Consider the following 8,398-nt stretch of genomic DNA (forward strand, 5'->3'; position numbering starts at 1 on the left):
ATGCCAACATTGTACCTGTCTTGGCACTGCCAACATAGGCTATCAGCTGGCCGTGCCCCTAGTGTCACGTATTGGCATGCCACTAGTATTCATTGGCCCAACTGACATTGGCAATGAACCGGCCGTGCCGCTAGTATCATATATTGGTATTTATTGGCATGCAACAAGTATTCATCGGCACACGTGGCCTGCCACTGTTAAGCCACCTTTAGCCATGCAGTTATTTCACCCTTGCCCTTACTGCTGCCATTTGTTCAACTGTCACTCTGATAATTGTGGTTTTCTTATGCAGTCATTTCCCAATACCACCTTGCATGTCATCTCCCTAAGGAGCCATAAAAACCATGCAATTAAATGAGGCAAGCAAAATATTTTCCGAAAACATTTTATTGAGAGCTCATATACATGTAAATGCCACAAGGACATCAGAGGGCCAAAATGCAGTGCAGGAGGCATTGGATACAGGGTTAATATGGGAGAGGCTAGTAGGTGTAATTGGAAACAGGGCACTAAGCAGCACATGACCAGGTAGTGCAGGTAGAGGTGATTGGGTGCAGTGTGCATTGGTCATGATGGAAGGGGCTGGACATGTTGAGCAGGGTTGATGCACTATAGCCTTGTAGTGCGAGAGGTGTTGCAGGAATAGGAGGCTGAGCATGGGTGCATTTCAGGGCAGTGTCCACCATGGATGGAAAATGGCAGTGGACTGTGTTGAGCATGATAGTTGGCAGTGAAGGGTCAATGGATCAAGTGATGAGGTTGAGGGGGCGGGGTAAGCACATGGCCCAGGTAGTAAGCTGGGCACCCCGCAGGAAACAACCGTTCAGGAACAGTTTGTTGAGGAGATTGGTCCGTGGGTCTTACAAATCACATCTGCACAGAAGACAAGCATATATCACAATAAGATCTAACCTCACCTTCTCAACACTTATCCAAACACATATTTGAAGTCTGGGTGCTCTATACGATCGAGTACAAAATACAGAACCCCGCTTAGTAAAACCTCTGATATAGTAAAGTGAAACTGAAGTCCCAGTTCATCTTCCATAGGCAACTGTACATTTTCCCCCTTTATAGTAAAGATGTTTTTGGTAAAAATCGGTTAAAGTGCTTCTGACCCTGGCGACGACTCCCGCGCGCTACCTAGAGTCGCGAAGCCAAGACTTTTGGATTTGAAAACAGAACAATAACCCCGAGTGTTCGTTTAGGTGGCTTTACTACTAGCCGTAGCAGCGGTCAGATGAAGCCTACTTTACAGAAGCCTTGGAGCCGTGAGGGAAAGCGCGCAGCGCGAAGAAGAAAAAAGTAAAGCTGTCTACAAACATAGCAAGGAGGCAGCGTGTTCCATTCAGGAAGTAAAGGAGTAAAAGTGCAGCAAGAAATACGGAAGGGAAAGAAATGGGTCAACATACACTGCAATGTGCAGTACAAATCATGAGGCAGTGGTGGCAGAAAGTGGAGGTGCAGCGAGTAAGGTCTTACAGCACTTGAGTGCCATGCGAATTTATTACTTATTGCCTTTTAAAAGACAGAAAGAGCAAAAAGGGACACCATGTTCATGCAAGGTTGTAGTTTTTACATGAAATCGAACTTGGTTGCATTCGTAATCACGTCTTCATGCTTCAAAGGTACTTCCACAAGATGTAGAGAAATTTTATAATGAAAAAATTACACAAAGAGATGATAAAAGCGAGATGGAAGGTATTTAGGTTTTTTTCATTAAGCAACAAGACGTGTTCAGTAAGTGCCTATTTAACTACTAGACAGCACTTTCAGGACCATGTCATCACAAACCACTGATACAGTAAAGACCATGATATAGTAAATATTTTCGCTGGCCTCAGTGGCTGTACTATAAAGGGGTTTTACTGTATATATTGAAGGCCTATTGCCACACATTCTTCTTTTAGAGCACTTTGCGACAGGTTTCTGGGCCTACAAAGGCATGCAGCATCTTATGACGTAGGGATGATAAACCTATATGCAAAATAATATCCATTCCAGATACAAAAGAAAGATATTTGGAAGTAAAAACCTGCTTCTGGCAAACCGATAACTTCAGGTAGATGCTTAGTGTTCATATAGAATTACAGTTCCTGAAAATCTGACGGTTCAGGCTCCAGAACTTTCAATTTTTAAAAAATTCTTAAACATTCCTGCAATAGACAATATGGATTACTAAGCATGCAAGACTGGATGATATTAAAGAACACATTAAAGAATATCTTTCTGCAGTACACCAGTTACAGGCACGCATACATTACTGCGGCCAGAATAAAGAAATAATTGCCCTGACAGAGTCAATCAAGCTATCTTCAATCGGCTAACTGAAGGAGATGTGTAGATTGCAGATATTCTCAAGGCTGTGTACGCATATAATATTCTCAAGATAACCGTACCATTTCAAGTTCCAGCTTTTTAGTTTTCACAGCTTTATTGCTTGCTGCATTCTACTATAAACAATTGCCTTAATTGTAATGTACCAAGGAATAGTTTTCATACAGTGCTCATTATAAATTAAAGATACCAGAACAACATGCACACAAACAAGAAAAAAAGAACGGGAGAGAGCGCCATTCACAACTGATTTATTGTGCAGAATAAAGTACATATATATCTCACTGCCGGCATATGCGCAAAGAACCCATTCAGCATCATGTAGTTTAAGATAAGATATGTTCAAGAAGCCCATGCCTCATACCACAGCCTCTTTCTCTGAGAAAGCATTTCTTGAACATAGCTTATGTTAAACTACATGATGCTGAATGTGATGTAGCTGAATGTGTTCCTTGGGCATGTGCCTGCAGTGAGATATATATGTACTCTGTTCTGCACAATAAATCAGTTGTGAGTGGAACTCTGTCCCGTTTTTTTCTTGTGTGCGTGCATTGTTTTGGCGCCTTCAGTTTATAATAAATAAACACGAACAAGCCCGACAAGAAGTTCTAGTAATCATACAGTGCATGCTTGTTCAGCTAAAATTATTACAGGCAGCCTGCAATGAGCAATTGAGCAAGTACTAGAAATTTACTTTGCATAGGCAGGAAAATGTTATGCTAGATCTGAGTACAATGATATTGTACTTCCTTATCAGCTAGCAGCCTACCAGGTATGCATTTTCCTTCATCACAGCTAATCATATGGCCATACCATCGGCAACCTTCCACGTGCAAGATTATGTTCAGTTAGGCATACATGGGTGATTTTATGTCCAGGTAACAGGTGTGGTGCTCGGGCATCTGATTTCTTAAAACCAATTCATAGTAGTTGTTGGTATAGAGAATAGTAATCTGCCTGAATATCTGAGGCCAAATATTATTTTCATTGCTTAAGCACACCATAAAATACAATGCTTGATGTGACTATGCGATCATAAAAAAACGATACATCTAGCATGACAGTGATTTTTCACTTTCACCCTATCACAATAAGTTCCTTGAAAACCCAGTTTAATCCTGAGCTGAAAAGTTGTTTCGCACACATTTTACATTTCAGTATCTATAAAATGTTGCTATTTTGTGAATATATTTCAAAATCAAAATTTCTTAACAGACTCACAAATTGTTTTTTTTTTTCAAAAATGGACAATATTTTGTACTCAAATTAAAAATAAGATTGTGTCTGGAGAAATAGTACTGTTTGCAGAACAAAACAGCATATACGCAAGAAAGCACCAATATCGCTCAAATTTAATGTGCAATGCACGAAATGAGAGTTCACCTAAAATTACAAGTACAATAGCCCTGTTTACATGGACTCGACAGCACCGGGTTGAATCAGCGTTGAGTAAGCAAGGTCATCATTCTCGACCCGGCTGATGTCTACATGAACTCGCTTTCTAGTGAGTAAGTATCGTAGCAGAGCGTTGCATCGAGATTCGAAGTTATTGTGCAAGTTCTTACTCGTATTTGATCCCATTGCCTTTTACTATCGAGAGCTTCGATTATTTTTTATCTAAAAAAAGCATTTTATCGCTAAAAAGCATTCATTTCGAGTGACGCTCGTCGCCGCTCCAGAGGATTTTTCATAGCCCAGAGTTCCCCATAACTAGACTCCCTGACTGGACAGCGTCTACATGCCTTTAGATAAGCGGGTCAAGCGAATTAACCTACCCCCTGCAAGCGAGTTAACGCAACCCGCTCCGCCGCCTATTTTACTCGACCCGACTGTGTATACATGAACCCCAGAACTGATTTTTCACTCAACAGATGTACTCGACCCAATACTGCCGAGTTCATGTATACAGGGGTGGAACGCACGTGTAACAAGTAGCAATGCTGCTAAGAATCCAATCTGCTTTCTTCTGGCTCCCCATCCAGTTTTCTAAAAAAATATCTTGTCTGACAAAGGAGGATATTTGGAGTTAAGCAGCTAAGCAACACAAGATCCATATGCTTGCTCTAACGCATGACTCCTCAGTGCACTTACAGTTGCAATTTGCTTGGTCATGTGGCAGTTCACTAAACCGTCTGACTAGACATGACAATCAAAAAAATAATCGGCGGATCATTTCTACTTTTATTTAGACATGTAAAAGCTTTTTGGTTGTTGACTTAGCATTTAGAGACTGCGGGAGTTTGGCAGTTTTATACGTCTTACTTCGTTTGGCAGTTGCAAGGGGATGTAGAAGAAGAAATATGAGTAGGGAATATAAGGGGTGACAACATCCCGAAATGAAACTAATGGACCAATGATGCACACTGCGTATCTTAAGTGACGTCACTGGTAACATCAAACACAGAAAATCGTCCTTGAGTATGACAAATTTGAAGCCCAGGAGGTGAGTTGGTTGTGGGCAAGTAGTTGGTAAAGGGCAGTCCCCCTGAGAGGTGGGGGGCAAGATCACTGCCACCCATTATGGGGAAAGCCCTGGCAAGCATGCAGGCAAAGGTGCACATATATAAGAGCAATAAATGCACAAGGAATGCACGCCTGAATGAGCAGCTGCACTAATAATTTCCCTTTGTCTTGCAGCCCACCCCTCCTGCACTGTAAGCTAGTCTGCTCTGTTTTCCGAACACCGAAGCATATGCAAAAACAAACAGAATGTCCTCTAAAATTTACAAAATTTGCACGAGTATTGCATGATGATCTCCTTTCTGCAAATGTCTTGCTCTAGGGTTACAGAATAAATTCATTGCAGCTGCGAATAAGGCGAGTTGGGAGCTAATGGCAAATCTCAATGGCTTGGGGAGAGAATTAATTATAATTGTCACTTTGAGCAAAGTAAATAGCCTGGTTTAGATCAAAGTAATATTACATCTACATGACTGAAGCCAGTGTAGGCAACCAGAAATGTACAAGCAGTCAGTAACTGCATGTCTGTATGAACAAATACATACAGTGCAGACAGCAGTAATGAAGGGAGAGTGGAAGGCAAATAACCTGAGGAATACGTAATGGCTTTCTTCTCTGAAACCTCAATACAGGCTTCCTGCGAATTCTTGTAATGCAAGCATAATCGAGTATGCTAAATATTCCATCACTTAAAGCACCTGCTCTCCCGTGTTACGCAAATGACAACTACTTCGTCAGTTCAACAAGCTATGTCTGTTATTGTGCTATTACACCACAGGTTCACTCAATCATGCCTCAACTTGAAATAGTCACATACTGTTGAAATAAAGCAACGAAATATAGCACCAGCTATTAAAGCACTGCCAGGGACATGAAGGATATTATTTTCTGCATACTGTGGGCAAGACTTCTGAACAAGTAAGTCTTGAGCTAAAAAGCTAGAAAAAGTCATATAGCATGCAATCATATAGCGAAAAGCCAGCAGAGCCTTTTTTAAAGCCTTTATATAAAGCAAAACAAAGGCAATGAGTCATACCTACCGAGGCAATGCTTCCTTACACACAGCATGTTTCATGGCAAGGCTCCCACAGTTGTTGACAGGTTATGCAGCACCAAAATGATGATGATGTTGTCTGCCTCACATTCACGCAGCACTCCTTTGATGGCAGATGATTGCTTGTGCAAAAGCAGTGCGATGATACAAGTGGAGCAGCTGGACTGCGGGCGTTATAGAGCAAAGAGCCCTAAATGCAAGGAAAGAAAGTCTCCATTAAATCGATGCCTCTAAATCATGATAAAAGCATACCACGGCTCTTCTCTGTTTTGTTAATCTATAATTTCAATTGAAAGCTGTCTCAAAAAAAGTACTAATTGCAACCCTATGTTACACATGGTATAACATAGCTGTGCCAGGGCGGTGGGGCGATCAGTTAGCATAACGACCGGAAAATGCATACTGATGTTTCATGCAGTCTTGATGCTGGAGCAAAGTGTCATGGTGCGGAGAACAAAATTAAAAGCATGCACGGGCGCCAAACGTGTGCTACACAATCGACGCGACTAGAGGTGTGCACGGGCAGTAATTTTGAGCCCGACCCGGGCCTCATGCTACAAACCCGAACCCGGCCTGGAACTGAAATTGTCTGAGCCCACCCAGCGCTCACACTGAAGGCTCCCGCCCTGCTGGACATGCTATAACAGACCAGTTGCAAAACCTACAAGTCGGCTTCCCTATGAGGCAAGAATTCATGCACAGTGGCGACAGAACCTGATTCAGGGATAATAGTTAGGTGCAGTACATGCATCTACCACAGTCCACGCTGCTTGGGATGCAGTTCCCCACGCACAGGTCATTGTCAGAGAAAGGTTTTCAGGCATTCTTAACACTGGAATAAAGGGGGGAGCACTGTCACCCCCCCGCCACCCTTAAAAAATGGTCCCAGCGCAGCGGCGTGCTACTATACTGCGATGCAGACATGATTGAAAGCAGTGGCGTTTTTCTGCAACTTTCGAAAATTAGCAATATCTAGCCACACTAGCCTTTTTTTTTTTTGCAATACTACCCTACCAAGCTTTTACTAAACCGTCTCGATGCGCTCATATATGCACGGATCAGACGAAATGAGCGTCTGCAGGATTTTCGCTCATACCGGACAAGGGAAACAAACTTTGCATGCAAAAAAACAAAAACAAAAAAACAACGAAGGTGAGTACCCCAAAGCCTTTTGCGATTGGCTGCCTCGCGAGCTGGTTCCAGCATCATGAGCGATTTCTAAAAACCCAGAACCTGGGCGACAGCGCCGAGCGGCAAAGCTTTAGCGGTCCTCAGCTCACTGCGCATAGTGCTGCCGCGCGACTCATGCGGTTAGCGTTTTATCGCACCAGACACGAAAATATATGCTTTTGCCCGGACTCCACCGACTCCGCCCGAGGTCACTCGAGGGAACCCGAGCGGCCGAGCCAAGTGACGGCTATACGCCGTTCCAGCCACTGTAACGCCGTGAATATCCGAAGTTGGCTTTTAGGGCTACGATGCGACGCAGTTGTTTACTTTAGGAAATCAGTACTCTGTAAAACAGCAACGGTTTAACTTGAAATAAGCTGCAAAATGATCGGAATCAAGTCGCGCATACTTGAGAACCACTTTTGAAAAGTTAACAACGTAAGAAATATGCTAAAAGAAGACAAATCTCCCTAGCACATGGCTTACGCAGCCTGCAGCAACAATGAAATGTAAGACAACGCTTGTAATTTAAAAAATGCTCAATCTAAGAGGCTAATAGTTTGCTCCAATATACACAAACGCTTTATAAAACCTGAATGAAAAAATTTGAGAACTTACATGGAATATTTCTTGAAGAAAGAAGCATTTTCCGTGCGCGGTGCCACCGAACGTCGAGCCGAGCGAACGAGCGGCCGTTGGATGGACGAAAGAACAGAGCGCCCTCTTTGAAACAAAATACAACTGCCGCCGTCATGCCGGCTAAGCGATTGTCGCGTCATCCTTCGAGCTTTTTAGTAATCGCTTTTTCAGCAGATCGATGGTCTCGGTTTTGTACCCTCCGTTTAGCAAGCGTTTCCTAGATGACAGGACTTGAATCAGCCTTGAACGATGCGCTGCTGTTGCTGCTTATCTATGTAGGGCTCTGTGCCAGCAGCGAAGCGCGTCGTCGTCCTGGAGAGGCGCCTAGCTGTTTTGTTTACAACACCCAAACCTGTTCAAGTTGTATTTTGTGAATGCTGTGTTCTACTACGAATAGTTTGCTCACTTTTAGCATACCAACGAAAATGCTTTCATACAATAGTGCTCAATCGAGTGGAATATTTCAATCACCCTGAAATGAGGATTTGAAGCAAGTTTGTTGAAAATTATTGAGCTAAGCATCTCAGTACCACGACTTGCCACCTCTTTATAAGGTAGTTGCATACGATGCTTACATTTTTTCTCATATATCCGCACCGTCAGCATCATTCTATCTGCTAGATTAGTCGTTTGTTGGCCCGATTCATTAGGCGCTTGTTTCTTTCTCAGTTTAGTTTCTTGCGTATATTTTATTGGCCAAGAAAATGCGGTAAAAGCACATTTCTCTATGCAACCTGT

The 8,398-nt window shown here is 42.7% G+C and overlaps 1 long non-coding RNA gene across 1 annotated transcript; it reads right to left on the reverse strand.

The window, feature by feature from the left end:
- Positions 1–371: 371 nt before the first annotated feature.
- On the reverse strand, positions 372–7,741 carry LOC146175007 (uncharacterized). The gene is made up of 3 exons (XR_014702071.1): positions 7,640–7,741; positions 5,838–6,041; positions 372–873 (listed from the first exon to the last, which is right to left on the reverse strand). It is a non-coding gene; the product is annotated as an uncharacterized LOC146175007 (long non-coding RNA).
- Positions 7,742–8,398: the final 657 nt, after the last annotated feature.

Source organism: Amblyomma maculatum, chromosome 11 (genome assembly GCF_055883805.1).
Source record: "Amblyomma maculatum isolate TAMU_Amacu chromosome 11, ASM5588380v1, whole genome shotgun sequence".
Lineage (NCBI taxonomy): Eukaryota > Metazoa > Arthropoda > Arachnida > Ixodida > Ixodidae > Amblyomma > Amblyomma maculatum.